The 14323-nt window shown below is 38.6% G+C and overlaps 2 protein-coding genes across 2 annotated transcripts in view; one reads left to right on the plus strand and one right to left on the minus strand.

Annotated features, from left to right (window-relative positions):
• The window catches only part of LOC106874421 (PHD finger protein 12), a 64263-nt gene that overhangs the window by 46054 nt on the left and 3886 nt on the right, over positions 1–14323 (minus strand). The gene's annotated exons all lie outside the window — the stretch shown is intronic.
• Positions 3993–14323, plus strand: part of LOC106874422 (RPA-interacting protein A) — a 57773-nt gene continuing 47442 nt past the window's right edge. The window contains exon 1 of the mRNA XM_014922148.2: positions 3993–4523. The gene's annotated coding sequence lies outside the window, so the exon portion shown is untranslated. The remainder of the gene's footprint in view (positions 4524–14323) is intronic.

Consider the following 14323-nt stretch of genomic DNA (forward strand, 5'->3'; position numbering starts at 1 on the left):
GGGTGACACGTAAAAGCACCCACTACACTCTCTGAGTGGTTGGCGTTAGGAAGGGCATCCAGCTGTAGAAACTCTGCCAAATTAGATTGGAGCCTGGTGTTGCCATCCGGTTTCACCAGTCCTCAGTCAAATCGTCCAACCCATGCTAGCATGGAAGGCGGACGTTAAACGATGATGATGATGATGATGATGATATATATATGTCTGTACGTATTGTCGTTTAATGTCCGCTTTCCATGCTAGGCTATATATACTAATTAATAACAGTTTGATTCAGCTCCATGCAACTTCAAAGGCTCAAATGAACCTATCTTGTCAGGTGTATAGAAATCAACAGACAACATTGATTTGGCAATGGTGTGAATTGTTATTACACCAAATATGTAATTCCAGCCAAATGTTTTGAGTGTCACTTTCTTTCATTTGTCCACCGTCTACTCATTCATGTTTGTGTGTGTGTGTGTATCATCCTCAGTATTGTTTCACGTCCCCCTTCCATGCTGGCATGGGTTGGACAGTTTGACAGGAGCTGGCCAGGAAGGAGCCTGCACCAGACTTCTGAGTCTGTTTTGACATGGTTTTTATGGCTGGATGCCCTTCCTAACACCAACCACTCCATAGAGTGGGCTGAGTGCTTTCAACGTGGCACTCACACAGGCGAGGTCAGTTTTGACATGGTTTTTACGGCTGGATGCCCTTCCAAATGCTAACCACTTTACCGTGTGGACTGGATGCTTTTTATGTGGCACCTGCACTGGTGGAGTCACTAAGTGACATTGCAAGACAAAAAGTCTTTGAGAGGGGAGGAGGCACTGGAGGATGTGATTTTGTGACAGAGAGGCAGTAACAGATGTCTTGCTGTAAAGGAGGTGCATGGTTACCCAGCCAGGAAAGGGAGAGTGAGAGGAAGAGAAAGAGAGTGAGAGTTAACAGGAATGAGAGCAGAAACAGTTACCTAGAGAGAGAGAGTGGGAGTTAACAAGAGATGTGCTGCTTTAAAGGAGATACGTGATTACTCAGTCAGAGGGGAGAGCAAGGGAAAGAGAGAGAGAGAGAGTAGGAGACAACAAGAGCAGGAGAAGGGAGACGGTAAGAGCCAGGGTATACTTGCAAGGAACAGGGATCAGAGAATAGAGTAAGGAAGAGGGAGATGAATTGTGATATATAAGAAACAAGTTAAAAATAACGGTCATTACATGTTTTTCCTTTATTGGAACAAATTTGGCTTACAGACGTTTCCAGTAGTCATTACAACTATAATGATTACTGGAAACTTCTGTAAACCAAATTTGCTCCAATAAAGGAAGAATATGTAATGACCGTTATTTTTAACTTGTTTCTTATATATTACTCTGTGTAAAAACCAGTTTGTCTGAGCCCATCCACAGATTTACAATATAGAATTGTGATGAACCATAACCTTGAACTCTACCAAAAGATTACCTGGAGTTCTTCACTAATCTAAGTAATATTGTTAGCCTGGTGTGCAAACAGAGAGCTTACGAAGTATTCTGCCCCGATTGATAATCCCTCACTATTCTGTCTGTCTGTATGTATGTGTGTATGCATTCATGCATGCATGTATGTAAAAGCAAACTTTGTTTGTTTGTTTACGTTCATCGTAATTTGAATTTAATATATATATATATATAAATATATGTAAAAGTTTTTGTTTGTACCCCCACTGTTGCTTGACAACGGATGTTGGTATGTTTACATCCCTATAACTTAGCGGTTTGACAAAAGAAATCAATAGAATAAGCGCTAGGTTTACAAAGAATAAGTCCTGGGGTCGATTTCTTTGAAATGGCGATGTTATGCCTCCATTCATCTTCCCACATGGCCTCAGACTCAACATGGAAGCCTACATCAAGTGCCTGGAGGAGGTAGTGCTGCTCTGAGTCAAGAGTGTGGCTGCTGGAAGACCTTATGTCTGGTGACAGGATTCTGCACCATGCCACACAAGCAGGAGAACCCAGTTATGGCTGTCAGACAATTTCTGCAACCACACCACCCCCTAACATCTGGCCATCTAACTCCCCAGACTGCAACCCCTTTGATCATTCTGTGTGGGGTGCAATTCAGTGAGAGACCAATAAAACTCCTTGTAACACCAAAGATGAACTGAAGACAGCATTCACCAACTTCAACAAGGAGACCATCCAGAAGAGTTGCAGGAGATTCTGAAGTCGTCTGGAGGCCGAAGTTGAAGCCAATGGCGAGTTTATTGAATCAATTTATTCTGTAGTATTTCAAGATATTTTTATGTAATCTTGGTAAACATATCTGTTAAAATGAGATGTCAGTGTTATTTTCATTTTTGCATAATTTAGATGACAATATATTCACCACACCCTGTATATATATTATATACACACACACACACCTCTGTCTGTTCCCCACCACTATTTGACAACCAAGGTTAGTGTGTTTATGTGCCCATAATCTAGTGGTTCAGTAAAGACAATGATATAATAAGTGCCAGATTTTACCAAAATATAAGTACTGGGGTCGATAAGTTCAAATAAAATCCTTCAAGATGATGCTCCAGCATGACTGTACTCTAATGAAGAAAACAAGATAAAAGATGAGAGAAAAGTTGGACCTAAGAAGCATCAGATGTGGTGTGCAAGAGAGACAATTGCGCTGGTATGGTCATGTGGCAAGAATGGATGAGGATAGCTGTGTGAAAAAGTGCCACACCCTAGCGGTTGAGGGAACCCGTGGAAGAGGTAGACCCAGGAAGACCTGGGATGAGGTGGTGAAGCATGACCTTTGAACATTAGGTCTCACTGAGGCAATGACTAGCAACCGGAACCTTTGGAAATATGCAGTGCATGAGAAGACCCAGCAAGCCAGGTGAGACAATAACCTGTGGCCTCTGCCAGGAGTGTAGCCAGCTCACTTATTCGTCTCTTTACATCACTGGACATTAAACTCTGCTTGTGAAGATCTGTTGAGGCAAGTGAAATCGAAATTGAACCAAATTCGACGACTGGCACCCATGCCAACCTCTCCTTCATTGGACACTAAACTCGGCTTGTGAAGATCTGTTGGGGCAAGTGAAATCGAAATCGTAATTGAACCATATTCGATGACTGGCACCTGTACCAGTGGAGCACTAACAGCACCATCTGAGCGTGATCATTGCCAGAGCAGCTGTCTGGCTTCCGTGCCAGTGACACGTAAAAAGCACCATTTGAGTGTGATCGTTACCAGCGTCACCTTACTGGCACTGTGCCAGTGGCATGTTAGAAAACATTCAAATGAGAACGTTGCCAGTGCTACTGGACTGGCTCCTGTGCAGGTGGCACGTAAAAAACACCATTTTGAGCGTGGCCGTTGCCAGTACCACCTGACTGGCCCTCGTGCCAATGGCACGTAGAAGCACCCACTACACTCTCGGTGTAGTTGGCGTTAGGAAGGGCATCCAGCTGTAGAAACTCTGCCAGATCAGATTGGAGCCTGGTGCAGTCAGTCATCCAGTTCACCAGTCCTCAGTCAAATCCTCCAACCCATGCTAGCATGGAAAGCGGACGTTAAACGATGATGATGATGATATATGTCTATCTATCTATCTATCTATCTATCTATATATATATATATATATATATATATAAATGCATACACACACACACACATAGGCTAATCTTTCAGCTAAGTCTGATGTAATGAGTGAACGTGTGATATTGCTTCATCTGCTCGACAGAAAACGAAGGTGCCACATAAAAAGCATTGGCGTGAAAGCAGGTGCCACGTAGAAATCACCCAGTACACTCTAAAAAGTGGTTGGCTTTAGGAAGGGCATCCAGCTATAGAAACCAAGCCAAAACAGACGATGGCACCTGCTGCGGCCCCTGACCTTTCCGGTTTCTGTCAAGCCACGCAATCCATACTAGCAAGGAAAATGAACATTAAATGACGATGATGATGACGCTGGTGATGATGATGATGTTGATGATGACGAAGACGACGACGCCGACGAAAACGATGATATCGTCCGATTTTGTTTCTTCGTTACTTTCTGAAAATGAATATTTCTAAATGAAATTTTGCAGAAATACGTTTTCGAGAATGTAAATAAGAATCATGTTGATAAAATTTAGAAAAGAATTCTTCTGAAGGAGTTTCGTCTCTCCTCTCTTCTATCCCGATTTTGTTGTCACTAATTTACGTAACTTTAGCATTTTTGACATTTGAAACATCAAACATTAAGTTATCTACACTTTCGAAAATGCATTCTGCAAAATGTAATTTTAAAATATACATTTGAAGAATTATGAATAAACAAAGTCAGGAAGGTAGAGAGAAAGATCTGCTATCGATATAATCCTAAGACCCACTTTTGAAAACAGCTCTGTAAAATTTAATTTCAACCTATGTATTTTCCAAAAGTCCTGCAGAAACAAATTCGTTCCATAGATTTATAACGACGAACTCAAGGATTTAAAAGAAAAACACTTCAAAATCTGAACAACGCGACGATTGTCTCCCCTTATTATTTTCGGTGTCAACGAAAGGCAGTAAGTACCTAAAATATATTCCGTATCTTCCCACACATTTATTATCAAAGATCGTTCAAAGAATTTAAGAACCCCATTATTTACGTTAAATGTAAATGTCTCTCTCTCTCTACATATATATATTTATTTATCCAACTTCCACTGCGCGATATTTTCCATGGCGAAATGTAAATCTTAAATAGTAAAGAAAACCACTTTGAATCGCATGTGAAAAAATAAGTCACGATGAAACAAATAATACTCTACCAGTTTAGTTCACAAAATAGACCCAGTACTTAAATGTATTATGTTCGAAATGTTAGCGCCAAGCATAGTTTAGGCATAATCAAAATTTAGGTTAGTTAAAATGAGTGTAGGACAAAAGCCCCATAGTTCAAGTGTGAAAGTGGACAGAAGCCCCAGGGTTATATTTTTCGATTATTTTTTCTTTTTTTTTTTCCACCTTTAACTTGTTTCAGACTGAGGCCATGCTGGGGCACCACCTTGAAGAATTTTTAGTCGAATCTAACGACCCCAGAATTATTTGAAATGATTTTCAACCAGCACACGAACTTAAACCTAGAAAATAACTCCAAATGCTTGAAATAACCCAAATCTCTTGAAATTTTTTTTATAACCAACTCGGTTTTTTTCTTTTTTCTAAAAATCTTTTAACTTGTTTCAGTTATTGGACTGTAGCCATAGTGGGATACCAGCTTGAAGAATTTTTGGTAGCAGAAAAATCTGCATTTTAAAATGTATATTTAAAGTCTTTTGTTTTCTTCTCTCAATACTTAGAGATTGATGAGAATAAGTTGACCTTTTGAACTTTCTCCGGCCGTTGAAGGTCTAACAGAATTATAGCGCTGATGGCCAGTCATTCAAACGTACTTTTTATCGTTTTTATTCTTTCTACATGTTTCTTGAAGTAAATGCTTTCCCTTTTGTTAGAATTCAGATAATATGTACATTGAGTAGTAAAGAGTCTTGTGTTTCGTTATTCTATTATTGATGTTAAGGTTGATTTATTTTCATTTTCAAACTTATAAATTATTCTAAAGCCGAGGAAAATAATTGAAACACAAGGAACATACCATTATGAGGGACATAGATGTTTTGACACCGTTTTTCGATTGAATATATTTTGTTTACTTAAAAATTGGAATTTTGGAAAATAATATTGTTTTTACAACAATTTCCGTTTTTGTTTACGTGAAATTATTTTTTTTTAAATTGTATGATTTGGTTGTTATTTTTAGTATGTGGAGAGACCTTCTAGGCTTAACTTTGTACTGGTTGAAAATCACCTAAAAATGATTTGGGGTCGATACATTCAACTAAAAATTCTTCAAGGTGGTGCCCCAGCATGACTGCAGTCCAGGGACTGAAACAAGTAAAAAGATTTTTAGAAAATAAAAAAAAACGAAAAATAACCAAAAAAAATATTTTAAAAAGGTGGGGTTATAAAAAAATTTCAAGAGATTTGGCTGTTATTTCAAGCATGTCGAGAGACCTATGCTTAATTTCATGCGCCAGTTGAAAATCATCTAAAGAAAATTCTAGGGTCGATACAATCAACTAAAAATTCCTCAAGGTGGTGCCCCAGCATGGCCAAAGTCTAATGACTGTAACAAGTAAAAAGAAAAACAAAAATGAATTATATCACAGAAGTGGTTTTGATCAAGCTTAAAAAAAATTCTGGGTTGCATACAGCCATCTAAAAATTCTTCAGGGTGGTGCCCCAGCATGGCTGGCCACAGTCTAATAACTGCAACATGTAAAAAAGAAAAAAAGTTCTGGGGTCGATACATTCAACCAAAAATTCTAAAAACGAATAATATAACCATGGGGCTTTTGACTGGATCCCAGTTAAAATATGCATGTTTGTGACATTTCAACTGCTACATGGCAAATTCACATGGAGTTACTAACAAAGTTACAAGCAAAAATAAAGTTGATTCGTAAAAATAAGAAAATGAATCTCACACTGTGCTACAGATAAGAGCTTAATATTAATGTCATGTAAATGACATCTAATTAAGTAAGATCGAAGTATTAAATAAATATGAATGTTTTATTTTGTTTGAAACTGTTAGTGAAGAGAATATGAGTTGAAACTATGGAAATAAAATCATTCTTATGACACATAGAGAAAGTGAGGTGGCCACAGAAAATCCACACATTGAAAAATCTGAACTGCAATAGATGTAGTGATAAAGAAATGATTTTAAGACTTGCAATAAGCTCCAGTTTACATATTAGATCTGTGTCCATCATAGTCTCGGTGATTCTGAATATTGTCAGGTCAGTAACTACCTCAGGATATTCGATGTTTTGGGTTTTAACTATCAGGAGCATAAATAATAGAGATTATAGGAAGCTTTCAACATCTGAGTATCCTGCATACAATTGGCCACAAGTTAAGGAGGATTCCTCAAAAGGCAGTCCAGCAGCTGATATGGTTACTGACTGACATGATAAAGCTAAGTGTGTTCTAGAAACAGAAGTTTCATGCCAACTTCACTAGCATTAGTGGCATGAAAAAGCACCCAGTGTGGTTGAGAAGCTTGCTTCCTGGCCATGTGGCCTGAAGTAAAGTTCCATTGCATGGCACATAGAGCAAGTATCTTCTACTATAGCCTTGGACAAGGAAAGTCTTATAAGTGAAAAACCATACCAAAGCTGACATTGGAGTAAGACGCAGCTCTATAGCTAGCCTGACATTGTTAAACTGTCCAACCCATACTAGCATAGGAAATGGACATTAAACGATGATGATGACAATCTAATGTTATGACTGGAGTTCTAAGTGTACTTGCATCCCTTCCTTTAATATACCCAGTTAAGAATGGTATTATTGGATGACATGGAGCATAAACTTCTCAACCATTGCATAACTGCAGCTGATATAAATTACACAACAGCATTATTGGGCTTTTTTCTTTTAAGCTTAAGTCTGTCTGGATGTTGACCTGAAGATTCCATTGGATTTTTTAAATTCTGCAGGACAGTGAACTATTTCTTCCTAATCCAAAACAGTATTTACTGATTTGTAGCTATTTCCTAGAAATAGTTGGGACAACTGCAGTTGATGCCATATGCCCTAACATTTCTTTTTCGGAAAAGTACTTTTGTGTTTGTTAACCTTTTGAGAGAACAATCTACCTGACACTGCCTCTGGTTCTATAATACAAATTTATTGTTTTAAAGTGATCTAAATTAAAACCTTACATGAAGATTTCATATTAATTTATATTCCAAACACCAGCTTAATAATAAAGTTATTTTAGTAAATTATTTATTTTGAAAATTAATTGAAGCAAAGCAGTGGATTTCAACAGAAATATGCTAAGAAAGTGTTAGCCCTTTAGTGTTCAGATTACTCTTAAATATAATGCTATTTTACCAAATTGTTTTGAATTCATCATCATTTAACATCCTCCTTCCATGCTGGCATGGGTTAGACGGTTTGACAGGAGCTGACCATGCTTCTGTGTCTGTTTTGGCATTGTTTTTACGGCTGGATGCCCTTCCTAACACCAACCACTCCATAGAGTGGACTCAGTGCTTTTTATGTGGCACCAGCACAGGTGAGGTCAATTTTGGCGAGGTTTTTACAACTGGATGCCTTTCCGAATGCCAACCATTTTACATTTTGGACTGGATACTTTTTAAGTGGCACCTGCACTGGTGGGGTCACCAAGTGACTTTGCAAGACAAGGAGTCTTTGAGAGGGGAGGGGGCATTGGAGGTGGTGATTTATCAAGCATTATATTGTAGCTTTGAGATTTATTTTTAGAATCACACTGAAGGGTAGGTGTGAGAGGCTAGATATGGCCAATTTGAATGTAAAACATAGAATATTTGGGCTGGATATGACCAGTTTAAATAACCGATTACAAGTTGATGAACACTTTCAGCATCAATTCATCTGCTGTCTTAACCATTGAACTTGTGGGAATGAATTCATGACACCATTATTATCAAAATGAAATCTTCCTTTTTTTGACTTTTGACAAATTTTTGCTAAAATGGCCAAATAGCTCATCTCCAAAAGGATTGGTTTGTGTTTGGTGACAGCTTGAAGATGTTAACTTTAATTCAAAGCAATAACAATCTAAAGCAAACAGATTTCATTGGCATCAGTTCTTTTTGGGATCACAGGTAGGGTCAGATGGATATCACCTGACAATATTAGTTATTTTCTGCAATGTAAAATCTATTATCCTGCAATGTCCTGTTTAGGGCTTCCAGAAATCGCTTGTTAGCCATTGTACATTTATCTCAGACAATCATTCCCAAATTCTTAGCAAGAAGAGTCTGGCAGCAGAATGTGCTGTACAGCCCCCAGGAAGAAGTGTGGCAACATCCTCTAAAGAAACACCTGCAATAACACCTTTATACTGACAGGCTTTGATAAGCAACAACTGATCTGGAATGTCTTTCCAATCCCTCTATGGACATCAAGGAAGCAAGCTTCAGCTTCATGATGAATGCAGTTAAAAACAGCAGGAAAGACTGGCCTCTGGTTTGCAATGAGTTTGGGTTCACCGACAACATGATATGTCGCTCAACATTTCTGTTGCTAAATCATTGACGTCAGTATAGCTAGATTAAGGAGGCCATAGTTTTGAAGTTCTTGACCATTTATATCCTTGAGCTTGTCAATGAAGATGACATTACAGATTTCATCTGTGTACCCTATCTCCAAACCAGGGTACAGAGATGAAATCTGTGTCCCCAGACAGGGTACACATCATCATGATACCTGAGCCAAAACTGCAACACATCGGATGGTTCACAGCATTTAAACAACATGGTGAAGGAAACTCTAAAACTCAAGGCTGTTTGAAATATAGAGAAGCTTCTGTCTCTATTACCCGCCAGTGTGCATCACTCTCCAGTAATCCAAATATAAACATGTCTTTCAATAAGTGGTACACATTTTGCCATTGACTATTTGAAGGTCTTGAAATGAATTTTATCCTTGCACTTTATGGAAAAGAAGTCGTCAAAACAATTATTCATGTTAACTGGTATGTACAGTATATCTATCCTTTTCCAACAGCAGATTGGCTTTCAACTGGGGTACTTTGCTTTTTTCATCTCTATTGCTTGTTGTTCCATGTATGCTAAGACAGAATCTGACATAGCAGCAATGTTTTCACAAAGAAAGTATAAAGACACACCCTGAGAAAGGCTATAAACAACATGTCCCATGGAGTTGGTGCTTGCTATACAGCAGGTGCATGAATGAAGCAAACCCATAGGCCAGTTCCCAAGTGGACACAAGTTACAGAATGCTGTATCATTTTCATGAAGGATAAGAAGGCCTCATTGTTGCTGATTCATTGTCCCTGTTGGAAGTGGATAAGTTCATCATGACTGTTTAGTCTTGTCAAATCTCTTGATGACATATTTTAACCCTTTAGCATTATTCTGTCAAATGTAATGCTTATTTATTCATGCTGTGTTCAATTAATCATGCATTTACTCATAGCTTCAAAATTTTTATGATGTGATTGTATATTTTTAGAATGACATTGTAGGACGGGTGTGAGAAGCTGGATGTGGCCAGTATGAACATAAGCAGAATATTTGGGCTGGATATGGCTGATTTAATTGTGCTAAAGTGTTAAGGTATATTTGAACCTCACTGAATTACAGAACTCAAAACTGAGGTGTGCATTAATTGTCTTGATCGGGAGGAGAAAAGGAATTATCCATTTGTTACTCATTTCATGCTGTTCAACAAAGATTTGGAAGCCTCTATCTTACAGTGCTTTTCTTCTGTAAAAGGGAGAACCATCTTCACATGTTTAGGTCCCTTTAACAAGCAGAAACTGTTTGGTGCATTTGTTGTTTCCCATGTAAAATGAATTCCTGTTGAAGTCTTGGCAATGATCATAATTCATCTCAATTTTACCAATGCTGAAAAACTCTTTCTTCCAACAAGCAGGCGTCACCATCCACGTCATCAACCCTTGGAGATTATTGTCTTCAGTTCTAGGACTCAAAGGACTGGTTACCCAGTTTGCATGGTAACCGAAATCACAACATTGCCCCGGAACAGGATGTCAGTCTGTTGCAGGGTTACTCATTTACAGCAACATGAAATGGAATGGTTTACTCAAGAACACAATGCACTGCCTGGTCCAGGAATTGAAACTATGCAAGTGTGAGTGCAACACCTTAACCACTAGGCCACATACCTCCACTACTCTGCGGAGAGAATCAATTTGGTTGAAGAGAATCATATATGTTAACCAAATCAAAGTTCTACATTTGGCAATCCTTTTTATAAGACATTAGTGATGGAAACATCATTAATAGAAAATTGTAGAAAAAAATAGACTACATTGGGTGCAGGCATAGTGTTTTGCTTTCCAACCACAAAGTTTCAGGTTCAGTCCCACTGCACAGAACCTTCTACTACAGCCTTGGAACAACCAAAACCTTGCAAGTGGATTTGGCAGATGGAAACTGATAGAAGCCTGTCATACATATGTCTGGCAATGTAGAAATATAATCTTCCTTGGAAACGGGTGAAGGTTGATGACAGGAAGGGCATCTGGCTGTAGAAAATCTGCCACAACTACATCTATCTCACCCATGCAAGCATGGGAAAGTGGACATTAAAACAATGATGTGATTATGATTTGAACACACAACTACAAAATCTGACTTCTCCCTTCAATTCATTAAAATTAATTGCATAAGAGACAGATCATTTTACGTTTGCCTGAGTACCACAGGAACTGATGTGTTGAAGAACTGCATCATGTTCAGTGTTGGCATGGTTTCTAAAACTGGATACTCTGCCTAACCTCAATCTATAGAATGCTTCTTTGTTTTTTCTTCTGTGGCACCAGCACCGTAAAGGAGGTCTAGCTCTCAGCAGGACTAAAGATTCTGCTCAGCTGTGCACTGTCTCTATGCAATTCACCAACCAGTTTACAGAGTGTACTGGATGCTTCTTTTCATGTCACCACCACAGATGAGGTGACCTTGTAACTTGTAAAATTGAAGAGTCCCCCAGAAAGGAGATAGAGAAATAGACATTAAGCAGAATGATGAGAGAAGGTAAAGTATGATGAGGAGATTTATTATTGTGAGAGGTGGGTAGTGGGAAGAGTAACAGAGTAGATACAGTTGGGGGAAAGATGGAAGGGGAGGGAAAATGAAAGAGTAATGTTAAGGCTTAGTGAGAAAGTGAGATCAGAGAAGTGAGGATTATGGAAGTGGTGTTGGGAAGGGAGCATGAAAGAGAAGAGGAGATGAGTGTGACAAGGGTCCAGAGAGGTTGTGGAATGTGGTTCATTGAAAGAAAATGAGGTGTGGGAGATGAAGGGTAGGCCAGAGAGGGAGAGATGGGATAGCTCTGAGGTGGTAGAGAAGCCCTGGAGAGGAAAGGAGAGTAAGAGAAAGAGTAACAGAAGCAGTGGGGGGGGGCAGTGGAGGAATGGAATGAGAGAAAGAGAAGCTGGTGTATATCAGAGAAGCAGGGCAGCGAGCTGGCAGAAACGTTAGCATGTCGGGCGAAATGCTTAGCGGTATTTCGTCTGCCACTACGTTCTGAGTTCAAATTCCGCCGAGGTTGACTTTGCCTTTCATCTTTTCGGGGTCGATAAATTAAGTACCAGTTACGCACTGGGGTTGATGTAATCGACTTAATCCCTTTGTCTGTCCTTGTTTGTCTCCTCTATGTTTAGCCCCTTGTGGGTAATAAACAAATAAGAGAAGCAGGGAGAAGAGCAGAGCAGAGGATGAATGCAATGAAAACATCTTAGCAGAGAAGCTGTGAAGAAGAGAGAGCAGGTTTTCTCGAGTACAATAGGTTACCGATTGTCATGTTCCTTTATCTTGTTTGTGAGGTTGCCATATTGAGATCAGCATTCAACACTTTGTTCCATGTCTTTCTAGGTCTTTCTTTTCTACAGGCACTGTCCACTTTTTATGCAGCAATCATCATCCATATGTAACTCTCGGCTATATCAATGCAGTCTTCTCTATTACACAAGAACAGACATTACACATACAGCAAAGTATACTTCTTTCATTACAGTCTTTTGCACTCAGGACTTAGGTCATAAAAACTATACATGCACAAACACCATAAAATTTGCCATTCACTCTGAGAAAGAGGCCCATTGCTTCCAGAAGAGGTAGTAACTCACTTGACTTTTTCCAGGCAGAGTGAGCGTGTGTATTTGTGTATGTGTCTTCTCTTGACATTGCATAATGGTTGTAAAAATGAGCTTCACCATCGTGCAAATGATGTCCTTTGTCACCAAACTTTCATGAAAAGCATGCTCTAGCCATAGGGAAATATTACCTTGCTAGGAAAAGAGGTGAGCCTTGACAACAGGAAGAGCATCAGACTGTAGAAAATTGGCTCTACGAAATTCCATATGTCCATGCAAACATGGAAAAGGGGTTATTATAGTGATAATGATATATATGTGTGTGTATGCATATATATCAGGTTGAGTAAAAACTAAGCAACACTTTAAACCAAGAAGAATTTGTACCAAATTTTTGCAGAGTTCTGAATTTTTTTAAACATTTTTTTGGCAATTGTCTGATAATACAGACACAGACTTGCCCAAATGCATCAATAAATTAACATTGATATTTTTTTCACCGTTGTTATAATCATCTGAAATGCAATTGTCAAAGCGCAATATTTGAGCAATTTTGCTATTCAACTTCAAAAAAGGACATAAAACAGCTGAAACTGCACGTGATATCAACAAAATATTTAGTGATGAAATGACCAGTGAGTGGTTAGCTTGAAAATGGTTTAAATGATTTTGCAGTGGAGACCAGAGCCTTGAAGATCATCAGCATAGTGGACACCCATCTGTCATCGATGACATTAATTAAAGACCGTCATTGAGAAAGATCCATGTAAAACCACTCAAGAACTGGGAAAAGAGTTTCAAGTTAGCCAGAAAACTACCTGCAGCCATTTGCATGCGATCGGAAAACTGAAAAAGCTCAAAAAATGGGTACCACACAATTTGAATGAAAATCAGAAAATGTGCAGATATGAAATTTGCTCGTCACTTCTCTGTAAACAGACTAATCCATTTCTCAACTGTATTGTAACTTGTGATGAAAAATAGATTCTGTATAATAATAAACATTCTTCATAGTGGTTGGACCAAAATGAAGTAGCAAAAACCTTCCCTAAATCACATGTAAGAAGATGGGTCACAGTGTGTCAGGCTGTGGTTGATCAGACGATGTGTGCCCACAAGGCTCTGCTGCAGATTGGGTACTGGTGATCTGCTGGGAATGAAAGCAAGGAATTGGCTCTGGATTTGCACAGCTCATGTTTTTTTTTTTTTGTACTTGTGTGATCTTGTTCCGTTTGTTCTGTGGTCTCTATGTTGGTGCAGCTACACCAGGCAGGGCAGTCTTGTGCTTTCCCATGTGTCAGGGTTGATCTGAAAGCACTTCAGTGAAGCTTTGAATTGTTTCTTTTTTTCTGTCCATTTTGGTGCACTTTCCTTCTACTAGTTCACTGTAAAAGTCTTTTGGGAAGTCATGCATCAGACATTCAAAACATACCTATATACACACACAAATACATATATATATATATATATATATATATATATATATATATACACACACAAATACATATATGTGTGTGTGTGTGTGTAAAGAGAGTTAGTGGTTATAATAACCAGCTAAGGGATAAAATATCCGTATGTACTATCGCTATCCATTACCTGTATTACCACCAAGCACTGGTGTGCAGGTAACAAATACAAATAATCATTTTATGATTATTTGTGTGTGTGTGTGTGTGC

The sequence above is a fragment of the Octopus bimaculoides genome, chromosome 25 (assembly GCF_001194135.2).
Source record: "Octopus bimaculoides isolate UCB-OBI-ISO-001 chromosome 25, ASM119413v2, whole genome shotgun sequence".
Classification (NCBI taxonomy): Eukaryota; Metazoa; Mollusca; class Cephalopoda; order Octopoda; family Octopodidae; genus Octopus; species Octopus bimaculoides.